The 14,226-nt window shown below is 46.0% G+C and overlaps 1 protein-coding gene across 2 annotated transcripts in view; it reads right to left on the reverse strand.

Annotated features, from left to right (window-relative positions):
* The window catches only part of ACOT9 (acyl-CoA thioesterase 9), a 139,177-nt gene extending 124,999 nt beyond the window's left edge, over nt 1-14,178 (reverse strand). For both annotated transcript variants that reach the window (XM_029603408.1, XM_029603407.1), the window contains exon 1: nt 14,045-14,178. The gene's annotated coding sequence lies outside the window, so the exon portion shown is untranslated. The remainder of the gene's footprint in view (nt 1-14,044) is intronic.
* Nucleotides 14,179-14,226: the final 48 nt, after the last annotated feature.

Below are 14,226 nucleotides of genomic sequence, written 5' to 3' on the forward strand. Positions count from 1 at the left end.
AAGGTATCACATATAAACGGATTCTTTCTTGATGTAAAAGGCCAGAAGTCATAGTCAGAGGTATCGTGATTTGGGAGATCCTTTCCACCAAGGGTTCTTCAATGAAGTTTCCAGCCACTCCCATGTCTAGGAAGGCTTGAAGATGTGTCATGGAATTACTTGCAGGAATTAGAATCTGCGGAGAGGAAGCTGATTGACCCAGGGTGGTCTCTCCTACCGCCCTAGGTCCGAGAGTTTCCCGGTTTCAAGGGACAGGAAGCCGCATAATGGCAGACTCCCGCACAATACAAGCAGAGATTATGTTGCCGAAATTGCTGTCATTCTTCAGGCGAAATCCTGACTCTGACTATTTGCATGGGTTCCTTGGTGGAGGATTGTGATTCTTGAGGTTTAGAAGGGAGAACCAGTCGTTGAAATGTAGATGCTAATCACACTGAATGACGAAGGGAGGTGCTCTCTCAAGATCTTTTCTGGATGCGAAGGTCCAGGCAATTTGCCAGCTGGATCAATTCTTCTAAAGAATCTGACGATTCTTGGCCAGCCAACTCATCCTTTATGGATTCTGATAGTCTTTGGTGGAAAATGGCTATAAGACTATCCTCTCCCCATCAAAGTTCAGCAGCCAACATCTGAAACTGAATTGCATATTCTCCAACGGAGCGGGAGCACTAGCAAATTTGTAATAGGTCAGATGCTGCAGAGACTGACTGTCCTGGCTCATCGAAAATCAACCAAAAGTCTCGAAGAAACTGGTCCAAATTGACCAATAAAGTATCATCTCATTCCCAAAGTGAAGATGCCCAAGCTAGAGCTAAACCCTCCAGTAAAGAAAGTAACCTTTGTTTTGTCAGTGGGAAATAGTGGTGCCTGAAGTGACAAGTGCATTTTACACTGATTGATAAATCCTCTGCATTGTTGAGGATCCCCATTGAAATGAGGATGAGGGGACAATCGAAGACCTGCATTATTTATTTATTTAGATTTATATTCCGCTTTTCGCACTTTTTTCAGCACTTCAAAATGGATTACATTCAGGTACTGTAGGTATTTCCCTATCCCCAGAGGGCTTACAATCTAAGTGTTGTGCCCGTCGGTTGCAGACGGCTGCGCCCTCTGTTGCTCACCTCTCTTCTTTCCACTCCATCGATTCTGGGTAAGATGACTGCCTCCATCTCTGAACGCCAACCTCCCCGGTGTCCCCAGGACAGCGTGCGCAACTGCGTTTGCCATTTTGATCCTGAAATCACCTAGGGCACGCGCGCGCGCACACCAGCCCTCCTTTTAAGCACATCATGGTGGGAATCTTGGGGGTGTCCCCTCCGCATGACATCACTACCTACGTATATATAATCTCTCTTCTCATTTCCTCCTACGAGTTAGCAAGGATTCCCTTCCTGCTGATTTTGCTTCGCTACAGACGCTCTTAGCTCTGTGTTCCTGCCTCAGATGACTCAGGTACCCGTTCCTCGGGGGCCTTGCCAAGCTCCAAATCTACCCTTCTGGGTTTTCCTCGACTCCAGCTTGGACACCTTAGGTACCTGCTCCTCGGGGGCCTTGTCACATCCCGGGCCTCCGCTCCACGGAGGTCCCTCACCACGACTGCCTACTTCTCTCAGAGTGAGTACCATTGCTGTCCAGCCTGTCTCTCTCTCTCTCTCACCATCTACAGTGTGGATTCACGATGTACCCCACTCTGCGGACCACTACCGGATCTACCTCTCGCTGGCCTACCATCTACAGTGTGGATTCACAGCGTACCCCGCTCTGTGGACCACTACCGGATCTACTTCTCTCTGGCCTACTATCTACAGTGTGGATTTACGATGTACCCTGCTCTGCGGACCACTACCGGATCTACCTACTACTTCACCTTGGTGAGAATACATCTCCGCGCTACCCACACACTGAGGAGTACTGATGAGTCCATATCAGCTGGGACCTTCCTCCTCTGTACAGTGGTTCTCTGCCCTCTCCTCGGGCCATATTCATATCTTGCTGTACAATAAAGACTCTCTATACTCCGTGTGTGTTACTACTGGGAGCCGGCCTATCTTAGCAAGTCCCCACAGGGCGGAGCCCTGTGGGAGGAGCCATCTCTTGTTGCGACCAAGGGCCCATGTTTCAAGTCAAATTATAACAGATTGCTAACTCCATGAACCCGGCTCAGCTCTCAGCCTTACACGCCATCCCTGGCCTGGCCCAACGGATCACTGAACAACAGAGGTCTCTTGAGACACTAGCTACCACCTTCAATCAGTTGAATTCCAGACTGAACACTCCTCCTACTCCAGATAAGAATGTTTCTTCTCAAGTGGTTACTGTTCAAACCGCTGTGCCTCTACCAGCTACTACATGCTTCTCTGGTGATTCCCTGATAATATAGGGGCTTCTTCAATCAGTGCTGTATGCACTTCTCTTTACAGCCGAACTATTTCCCTAATGCCATTGCCAAGACGACATATATCCTGTCTTTGCTAGATGGAAGAGCTCTGGCCTGGGCTTCGCCCCTCTAGGAACGCAACGATCCAGTCCTGAGCGACTTGCCTGGGTTTCTGACTCTCTTCAAGTCAGTGTTTGACGACCCATCATGCCAGACAGTAGCAGGATCTGTTCTTCTACACCTTCAACAAGGGAGTAAACCTTTACCGGAGTACATTATTGAATTTAAAACACTGTCTTCAAAACTCCACTGGGACCTGGGATGCCTACATGCTACATTCCTGGAGGGTCTCAACTCCCGTATAAAGGATGAACTAGCGGCTTGCGATTTGCCAGACACCCTAGAATCTCTCATTGACCTAGCTGGGAGAGTTGATCGCTGGATACATGATCGGACCCAGGAGGCGAAGAGTCCTAAGAAACATGCCTCGGGAGGTATCCGTCCTCGAACCATGCATACAGCCTCTACCCAACCTTCTGTACCCAGTGAAGAAGACAAACCGATGCAGCTAGGCCGCAGCCATTTAACCGCTAAAGAGAGGTGCTATCGTAAACAGACGGACCTCTGCATGTACTGCGGACAATCTAGCCATGCAGTCCAAACCTGCCCCATCTGTCCAGGAAACATGCAGACCTAGGATCCGCTGGAGGAATCTTCCTAGGTCTGACTACACCCTCTCCTCCACTATTTCTCCCTGTCTCTCTCATCTCGGGGAGTCTCGAGTTCCAGACATTTGCACTCGTGAATTCAGGTACTGGTGGGAATTTTATTCTGAAGAGATTAATAGAGCACCTACGGATTCCCACTACACCCACGGTTACTCCACTGCTACTTTCTTCAATACATGGCTAGCCTTTACCAGGAGAAGTCTCCCTTATTACACAGCCCATATGCTTACACACCAGGGCTTTACTCACTGAGACTATTTCTCGACAAAGCCATTCACCCTGTTGTGCTCGGCTTACCCTGGCTATAAGAACACATTCCCCAGTTCAACTGGACTATGCTGGAGCTTTCACAGTGGGGATCTGGCTGTCATGACCGATGTCTCAAGAGAGTTACACCCTTAGGGGTGGATTTTAAGAGCCCTGCTCGCGTAAATCCGCCCGGATTTACGCGAGCAGGGCCTTGCGCGCCGGTGCGCCTATTTTACATAGGCCTGCCGGCGCGCGCAGAGCCCCGGGACTCGCGTAAGTCCCGGGGTTTTCCGAGGGGGGCGTGTCAGGGGCGGGGCCGATCGGCGCGGCGTTTTCGGGGCGGGCCCGGGGGCGTAGTTTCGGCCAGGGGTGGTCCGGGGGCGTGGCCGCGCCCTCCGGAACCGCCCCCGGGTTGTGTCTAGGCGCGCCAGCGGCCCGCTGGCGCGAGGGGAATTACTTCTCCCTCCGGGAGGCGTAAATCCCCCAACAAAGGTAGGGGGGGGGGTTTAGACAGGGCCGGGGGGGTGGGTTAGGTAGAGGAAGGGAAGGGAAGGTGAGGGGAGGGCGATAGCGAATTCCCTCTGAGGCCGCTCCGATTTCGGAGCGGCCTCGGAGGGAATGGAGGTAGGCTGCGCGGCTTGGCGCGCGCCGGCTACACGAAATCGGTAGCCTTGCGCGCGCGCCGATCCAGGATTTTAGCGGCTACGCGCGTATCTACTAAAATCCAGCATACTTTTGTTTGCGCCTGATGCGCCAACAAAAGTACGCGAATGCGCGCTTTTTGAAAATCTATCCCTTACTATGTATGCCTACCATTCCATCTCTACCCGGCCTACCGCCTCAATACGCGTCCTTCCAGGACACCTTTTCCAAGCAAGCAACAGATGTCTTACCACCACATAGAACCTTCGACTGTGCAATTAACCTGAAGCCTAACTCAGAGCTTCCCAAGGGAAGGGTATACCCCTTCTTGTTATCCGAGACTAAGGTCATGTCAGCCTACATCCAAGAAAACCTGCAGAAAGGTTTCATCAGACCGAGTAGATGTGACTCTGTTATTTACACTTTCGAATAATAGAAGGACTAGGGGGCATTCCATGAAGTTAGCAAGTAGCACATTTAAGACTAATCGGAGAAAATTCTTTTTCACTCAACGCACAATAAATCTCTGGAATTTGTTGCCAGAGGATGTGGTTAGTGCAGTTAGTGTAGCTGGGTTCAAAAAAGGTTTGGATAAGTTCTTGGAAGAGAAGTCCATTAACTGCTATTAATCAAGTTTACTTAGGGAAAGTCACTGCTATTAATTGCATCAGTAGCATGGGATCTTCTAGGTGTTTGGGTAATTGCCAGGTTCTTGTGGCCTGGTTTGGCCTCTGTTGGAAACAGGATGCTGGGCTTGATGGACCCTTGGTCTGACCCAGCATGGCAATTTCTTATGTTCTTATGTTCTTATGTTCTAAATCTCCGGCTGATGCAGGGTTTGTTTTTTTTTGTTGGAAGAAGGATGGATCCCTTCGCCCTTGTATTGATTACAGAGGTCTCAACGAAATCACCATAAAGGATCACTACCCTCTATAGCTGATATCAGAGCTGTTCGACAGACTCCAGGGGGCCAAGATCTTTACCAAGCTAGATCTAAAAGGGGCCTACAACGGGGATGAGTGGAAAACAGCCTTTAACACCCTTGACAGACACTTCGAGTACTTAGTCATGCCTTTCGGCTTGTGCAACGCACCAGCAGTATTTCAAAATATGAATTCTGACCAATTCCAGCTGAGGAGATCACATCACGCCCATACTCGAGAATCTCCACTGGCTCCCTATAAGCTTCAGAATCCTCCACAAGTCCCTCACCATTATTCACAAGACCCTACACAATCAACACTCACTCGACTTACATATCCCATTACGACTCCACGCTTCAATAAGACCAATAAGAGCAGCCTATAAAGGAACCCTTCACACACACACACACACACACACACCCCCCCGCCAAATCCACTCTTTGCACATCCACTAGGGAACGTGCCTTCTCTGTAGCTGGGCCATCCCTGTGGAACTCCATGCCTCCAGACCTACGCCATGAACACTGCCCATTGACCTTTAAAAAGAAACTCAAGACTTGGCTGTTCAAGCAAGCCTTCTCCTAACCCTACCCTAATCCCCTTAATCTGTAAATACACAACCAGTACTTCAACTGCTAAACCCCCGCTACCAGCAATTACATTGCCTTTTTGTCACAATCAATATGATATAGGGTCTAGTTTCATATGTATAGTGTTGTTATGGCACAACCAGTATTTATGTTTAAATTCCTCTTTCATTATTTCATATTGCTCAGCTGCTCATTTGTCATTTGTTTTATTGCTTATTGGCCAGCGTTTATTTATACTGTTTATTCAAATGTATAGGGTGGCTATGGCACACTACTGTTGTTCGGTTTAAATGTAGCTCTTCTGCTCTTCTCCCACTTTTCCTTCTACCTTTATATTCTGTTAATGTCCCCCCCAGTATCTTTTATCTCTACCCTGGTTCCACCCACCTCACACCCTCAATTCTGCTATGTCTCATGCAGCATTCTACTGTATCTGCTTCTTATACATATTGTTATAAATTTTTAATGTGAATTTTACTCTGGTTCGATGTAAACCGATATGATATTTATTTATTTATTTGGCACTTTTATATACCGATGTTCATGTAACAAGTTACAAATCACCTCGGTTTACATTATAACAATAACCATTGCAAAAGGATGCATTACATTAAACAAAGGAAGACAAAACTTGGATCCAACGAAATGGGATTAACAAAGAGAAAACAGGGAGTGGGTATTGAGGAAGAAAACTTGATTAGATCGTCTGTACTCAGATCGGCTCGCTAGTGATGAAGTTCTACTAACAAAGCTGCATAAGGGGTTCAAATGGTCATCAGAGTTAGGCAAAGGCTTCGCTAAACAACCATGTCTTTAGACTTTTCTTAAAGGTGATTGGGCATTGTTCTAGCCGTAGCTCTGGGGGGAGCGAGTTCCATTGCGTTGGTCCAGACGTGGAAAGGGCTCTCTTCCTTAATGAGGATTTAATGGGGTGGGCCAGCAAGGTGTCTCTATACGCTGACCTCACCGGTCTGGAGGGAATGTGAGGTCGAAGTGGGAACTTAAGATCCAGGGGGGTGATGTTGTGGATGGCTTTATGGATGATCATTAGAACTTTGTATAAGATTCTGAATTTGATTGGGAGCCAGTGCAGGTTCCGCAGGATGGGTGTAATATGGTCTCTTTTATTGGTCTTGGTCAGAATCCTTGCTGAAGTGTTTTGTAACATCTGTAATGGTTTGATGGTATTAGCCGGGAGGCCGAACAGTAGAGAGTTGCAATAATCTATTTTTGAAAAAATGATTGCTTGGAGAACTGTCCGAAAGTCTTGGAAATGGAGGAGAGGTCTCAGTCATTTTAAGACTTGCAGTTTAAAAAAGCAGTCCTTGGTGGTGGTGTTGATGAAACTTTTGTAGTTCAGTTGGTTGTCCATGATCACTCCTAGGTTTCTGACTTGGGGAGAGAAGCCTGGTTGATTAGTAGGGTGTATGTTGGACAATGAGTAATTTCCTTCTTGGGTGATGAGGAGGATCTCTGTCTTCTTGGTATTTAGGATCAGGTGATGAGTTGTTAGAAGCTCGTTTATGGATTGAAGGCAGGAATTCCAGTGTTCCAAGGTTTTAGAAAAAGATTCGGTGATTGGTAATAAAATTTGAACATTATCCGCGTATATGTAATGAGTTAGATTTAGTTTGGTGAGGAGTTGGCAAAGCGGTAGCAGGTAGATGTTGAACAGGGTTGGGGATAGAGAGGATCCTTGTGGGACTCCCAAGGTAGCGCTGATGGGGTGTGACTCTCTGTTGTTGATTTTGACCTTGTAATACCTGTTTTGAAGGAAGGACTTGAACCAGTTGAGAGCGGTGCCTTTGATGCCATATGACTTCTGTCATGAATGTTGGTATAGAAAAGAATTAAATAAATAAATAAAATAAATGAATGAAATTCTGCGAGACCTGCTGTACCAGTGCGTGGTGGTATATTTAGATGACATCTTAATCTTTTTTCAAGAGCTTCAGACGCATTAGGCGGATGTGGTAAAAGTACTACGAAGATTACGAGACAAACACCTCTACGCAAAACTCAAGAAGTGTGCCTTTCATCAGGAATCCGTGCCTTTCCTAGGCTATATTTTTTCCAAAGAAGGGTTCCAGATGGATCCTCAAAAGACCAAAAGCATCCAAGAGTGGCCTCGACCAACTAGATTAATGGCACTACGCCGTTTTCTTGGCTTCACTAATTACTATCGTACGTTCATCAAACACTACTCCACCTTAACTGCACCACTCACTGCCATGACAAGAAAAGGGGCCAACCCATCTCAGTAGTCGCCAGATGCTGTAGCGGCCTTTCAAAACCTCAAAGGGGCCTTCCTAAAAAAACCTTGTCTTCACCACCCCGATCCTCGTTGCCTATTCATCGTCGAAGTCGACGTCTCCGATGTCGGCATGGGAGCTGTGCTGAACCAAAACAGCGATACCAACACACTTCATCCTTGCTCATTTTTCTCTTGGTGCTTCACTCCAGCTGAGAGGAATTATGGAATTGGAGATGAAGAGCTGTTAGCTATTAAGCTGGCTTTCAAGGAGTGGCATCCATGGTTGGAGGGGGCTCAACACCAAATAATAGTGTATACAGACCACAAGAACCTGGAATATTTGCGTCATGTACAGCGGCTTAATCATCGGCAGGCCAGGTGGTCATTATTCTTCAACAGATTCGACTTTCTGCTCAAATACCGTCCTGTGGAGAAGAATGTCCGGGCAGTTGCTCTCTCGCGCTCCTTTCTACCCGAGGATGTGCCCGACGAACCTCGCTACATCATCAACCCAGAGAAGGTGATCTTGGCAGCCACTCATGCGGTCCCCACTGGTAAAACTGTGGTGGCTCGTAGAATGAGAAAGAAGCTATTGAGATGGGCGCATGACTCTTGTTTGGCCGGTCACCCTAGACAAGCCCGCACGTTGGCCATGTTTCAACCCTTTTATTGGTGACCCACGATGAAGGCAGATGTACAAGCCAGATGTCCTTGGGGTCTCCTCCAACCTTTGCCAGTGCCTGAGGAACCATGGACACACATCGCGACCGACTTTATGGTAGATTTGCTACCTTCCAGTGGGAACAACACGATATGGGTGACTGTCGATCGCTTCTTGAAAATGGCAACTTCGTGGCACTGCCTGGGCTACCTTCCGCTGCTGAACTGGCTAAACTATTTGTTAAACATATCTTCCATCTACATGGCATGCCTAAGCATATCCCGTCGGATAGAGGCGCCAGTTTACTGCAAAATTTCCCGTCGATAGCAGGGCTGAATTAGCCATGCTGTCTGGGAGCGCCTCGCGACCGGTCAGTAGACAGAGTTTTCTCAGTTAGTACAGAGTTTTGAACTCTGTACAGTTGCGCGATTGCCTTGTTACCTCAGTCCCTTTTTTTCCACGAGCAAGTCTGCACGCGAGGTTTTTCTCCTCCTCGTCTCTGAAGAGATTTTTTCTCCATTTTTATTCTTCTTCATTTCTTCTGGGTAGTGATGGCTCCTAAGCCATCCGGATTTAAATACTGCCAACGTGGTAAGATTATGTCCGTTACAGATGGACATAATTACTGCTATATATGCGTGGGACCAGAACATGACCAAGTCTCCTGCCGGGACTGTGGCCATATATCCCCCAGGGCACAAAGAAAACGTGCGGAGAAAATCACGCAGCTAAAGATCTCATCCGTACAGTCTTCGCCGGGACCGTCAAAGAGATCGAAGAAGACTCTGTCTAAAAGGTTGCTTCACTAGAGGGTACCTCAGCCAGGTCTGTCAATCCACCGGGGCCAGTAAGGGAGTTGAGGCCGCAACTCCTCTTTCACAGAAATCCCCTCATGAGCCGTGTAGTTTTCATTTCACTGAACCCATTCGAACTTGCTCATCGACGCCGAGGAAGACGGCTCATAGAAAATCAAATCGGCCGAAGCAGGACGGCGGGTCAGAGCTGAGATGCATGCATGGCGCATTGGCGCATAGCCGGGCGCACAACTCACCGGCGCACAAGTTGGTGCCCGAGGCCTCAGCACACAACTACGTGCACAAGACATCTATGCACAGCTACGCGCACAAAACATCGGCGCACAGCTCAGACGAAGCATCGGCGCATAGCGATGCGCACGTTACAGGGGCGCACGATGGTGCACAGAACGACGCGCGCACGGATCGGTGCACAAAGGTGCATCTAAGTGCACAGCACCGATTCCACGCGACGTATTGAAGCAGCATGTCTCAAAACATGCAAAACTATTGATTCAACCTCAAATTCCGACACCCTTGACACTAGTCTTGATGCAGGCTACACTACTAAGGAACATCGTAAAAAGTCACAAAAAACTAAGCATGTAATATCTACAACACCTGGTGTGACAGATTCTCACCAACAGGTGGTACTGGTCTCTGTCCATGACACTGCCACATCTAGCGAGGGTTCAGATTCTGATGGATCTTCTCTTAGTAGACCACAATCCCCTCTGCTTCTCCATAACTCAGGTCTGCCTCCTCAAGATGAGCTCATATCAGCAATGCCTTCAGGAATGGGGCCATTTCCAGGACCTTCACAACCTCTAGCATCTAAAGCGATGTTACAGATTTTGCAGGCATTAAATACTTTCTTCCAAGAACTGAACTCGGCACACCCTCAGCCTTCACTTGCGCCTTCTCAGCCTTCGCCACTTGCATCACCAACTCCACTCCTTCCATCTCAGCAGTCGGCACCATCTCCAATTCCAGGCCGACCAGACACTCCAGACTCACCATGGACATCATCGCCTGGTTCATCTACAGGGTTCCCATCTGACCCTCCAGAAGGACTCCCGGAACTTTATTCCCCTCCCGAAGACTTGTCCTATGCAAAGTTCATCGAGAAAGTGGGCTCTATTTTAAACATCGAAATGGGAAAGATCCCTGATCCTAGGTCAGAGGTGTTAGAGATACTGAAAATATTTGAAATGCCTCCAGAACCAACAGCTTTACCCCACTTTGAAATTAGCCTCTGGGACACCCCACTCGAGATCAATCAGTTCTTGAATGGCGACCCTGAAACCAAAAGGAGGAGAAAGACTGAAGCGAAGGACACCCTGAAAAAGGAAGGGAGAAAGAGAGCACCAATCTGGGGAGAAAACCCAGAGAGCGAATCCTGAGCATCCCTACAAGTGAAAGGCTGGTCAGTAGCAGACCAGCACTCCCTGCTACTGAAGGGAGAAGCCTGGATGTGGCCCAGAGACCAGAGAGACGAGGTGCCTGCTCAGGTGTAGAGAGAGTAGGATGGAGTCTGAGATGGTGAGGGGCAAGAGCAAGCCCAGACAGTTGACAAGTACAGAGCCAGAAGCAAGTCTCCTTCTGGGACCACTTACCCGCTCAAGCCCAGGAAGCAAGCCTCTCATCTGCCCACATTCTCCAGCCCTCCAGTTGGAGCCTGCTTCAGAGGTGAACAGAGATATTGCCTGAAGCCTAGACCAAGGGGTAAGTAAGTTAGTCATAAGTATTAATATACTAAGCAGGCTAAGGTTTATGGCATGCCTGTCACCACTCATGATACAGAACTTTCTTTAGGGAAAACGGATGCTTAGTGGCCAGGATGTCAGAGACAGGAATTGCTGTTATTTTCTAAATGTTATATCCTGCCAAATCTGATAAATAAAAGTCTATTTCTGAGGAGAATACACGTTGTCCTTCCCTGATTTAGGATCGCAAGTATGGTGGGAGGGCTGTTGGCAGTGTCTTGTAGCAGTATGATGAAGGTGCATATAATTCCCAAAGAACAATATTCAAAAATAAGGAAAGAGGGAATAGCTAATTCTAATATAGCAATAAATTCTTTAATACATTTAGTAATCATAAAACAGTAGTAAATGTTCTAATATATCTACTGGAATCCTCACTGCCCAAACCTAATAAATCAATATAACAGCTCCATTAATTAAAAAACGCATATTACATGTCACACATTTATGCCATTCACACAGACATAGATGCAATAAAATACAAAAGTTCAAACTTGTAGTTACAAAGTATAAACCAATACAATATGTGTAACAAAGTACCCCAACAGAGGCAACTGTTTCACCAAAATGGCTTCATCAGCGGGATTTGTAACAAGAATATGTTACAACAAGTTTTCTAAGACTAGTCCTTGGAAGTAGTTTAATGGCTCAGTGGGCTGGACATGAGGTATTCATTGAGCAATCATATGCTTGCAGTTCCAGTCAAAAAGTGAGTAAAGTCAGGTATCTCAATGGCACTATAACATCGTAGATAAAAATTAGAATATATTAGAAAGTGAAAAAAGGAGAATACATGTATATAGACTAATTGAGATAAAAAGAATGGAATGACTTACTCGAGTCTGAATAACACATGTAAATAAATTGGTTTACATGTGACAAAAAAATCCTGTGCTTAGATCTGTCTTTTCAAAACAACGATGTAAGATAGCAGAGAATGTTAAAAGGATGTTTAAGAATAAAGCAAAAATGAATTGTTAAGCTTCATCTTAAACTTACCCCAAAAAGATACAGGGAAAATAAGATTCAACCTATCGATCATGGATATTTTATCATGTATTTTTTTTCTTTCTTCTCGAGATTCTGGAAGCGATTGTATATGTATCCGATATTTAAAAACATTTTTAGTACTTTATTGGCAGATTTGTCATACAACAACAAAAAATAAAGTTTTCCTCTCAATCCCAGCATTACAAACCTCTCACTTGTCACAAACAAGAGAAAGAGTGCTGATATAGCGGGTCCTGAACTATGAAATTCTGTGCCTGCAGACTTAAGAACTACAACTGACAAAAAAAATTCAAACAGGACCTGAAAACATGGCTCTTCCAAAATGCACATAACATAACATAAACTGTCTGATACATAATCGGGGGGGGGGGGGGGGGGGGTGTGTTGTGTCTGTAAGATTCCATTTTGTGATCTTACGATTTGTTGAGGTTTATGCTATTTAAGTGATACCCCAAGCAGATCACTGATATTTAGGTTAATGTTATTGAATATTACCATTAAAGCTTTATATTGTATTCTTGATTGAATTGGTAGCCAGTGTAGTGCTTTCAATGTAGGATTGATATGTTTGTATTTTCTGGTGCCAATTAATAGTCTTGCTGCTGCATTTTGGAGTTGTTGAAGAGGTTTTATGTGACATGCAGGAAGACCTAGGAATAAGGAATTACAGTAGTCAAGATTCAAGAATATTAGTGTTTGTAAAACCATTCTGAAGTCTGTAGCAGTTAGTAATGGTTTCAAGCGTCTACTAATGCCAGTAATAGCAGTAACTATTCCCTAAGTCAACTTGATTAATAGCAGATAATGAATTCTCTTTTTTTTTTATATACCGACATTCGATCTCAATTGAGATATCACACCGGTTTACATTCAGGTACTGTAGATATTTTTCTATCCCCAGAGGGCTTACAATCTAAGTTTTTGTACCTGAGGCAATGGAGGGTAAAGTGACTTGCCCAAGGTCACAAGGAGCGACAGCTGGACTTGAACCCTGGCCTGGTTCATAGTCCACTGCTCTAACCACTAGGCTATTTCTCCTCCCCAAGAACATATCCAAATCTTTTTAAAACCCAGCTACGCTAACTGTCCTAACCACATCCTCTGGCAACAAATTCCAGAGTTTAATTGTGCATTGAGTGAAAAAGAACTTTCTCAGATTAGTTTTAAATGTGCTATTTGTTAACTTTATGGAGTGCCCCCTAGACCTTCTGTTATCTGAAAGAGTAAATAACCGATTCACATTTACCCATTCTATACCTCTCATGATTTAGTAGACCTCTATCATATTCTCCCTCACCCATCTCTTCTCCAAGCTGAACAGCCCTAACCTCTTTAGCCTTTCCTCAGCGGGGAGCCTTTCCATTATTTTGGTCGTCCTTCTCTGTACCTTCTCCGGTGCAAATATATCTTTTTTTAGATGCTGCCAGAGAATTGTATACAGCACTCAAGGTGTGGTCTCACCATGGAGTGATACATAGGCATTAAAACATTTTCTGTTTTATTCACCATTACACAGTAATACAGTGGTTGACTCCTAAATTACTTACTGTCATTATCTTGAGTAATGTACCAGTTCCATATGGAATTTCAAAATTGCGGGGAAGAGCTGTGGTCGTGAACTATGTACTAGATCCATAGGGAAATATATTCATTTAAATGTAACCAGTTAAGTCTAAAGTTATCCAGCCACGGGAGGCCAGATAATTTAGGACTGCACTTCTTGAGGCCGTGGTAGAATTATCCGTCTAACTTAGCCAGATACAGCTCCGTGGTTAAGTTTTGGCCACCTTGGAATACCTTTATTTTTTTCCTAAATTTTAGCCAGATATACGTCACAAACCTTCAAAGGTCGGCAAGTAACAGCTAACTTGCAAGTTACTTTAAACACCTTTGAATATGAGCCCTGCAGTGTCTTCCACGTCTATCATCACTTTCTAGCATTAGGGGGCGCTATAACCTCAGCAGGGTCTTCCTCCCCCGCTTTCTTGCCCACCCGGACCGGAACTATGTCGCTTTGTATCTTTTTTTTTTTTCTGTCTGACTCACCGCTTCCAGACGACCAATCATTTTTCCGGAAACTGACGTCAGCGCCCCAGAGACAGGGCTCGGGAGGCTGGAGGGAGGGGGCCGTAGCTGTGATTGGTCGAGGGGCGGAGTCTATTTTCTGGCTGGTCGGGAGTCTGGGTGGGAGGCAGCCGTCATTTATAAACGTAGAGCGCTCGCACTCG

This window comes from Rhinatrema bivittatum, chromosome 5, assembly GCF_901001135.1.
Source record: "Rhinatrema bivittatum chromosome 5, aRhiBiv1.1, whole genome shotgun sequence".
Classification (NCBI taxonomy): Eukaryota; Metazoa; Chordata; class Amphibia; order Gymnophiona; family Rhinatrematidae; genus Rhinatrema; species Rhinatrema bivittatum.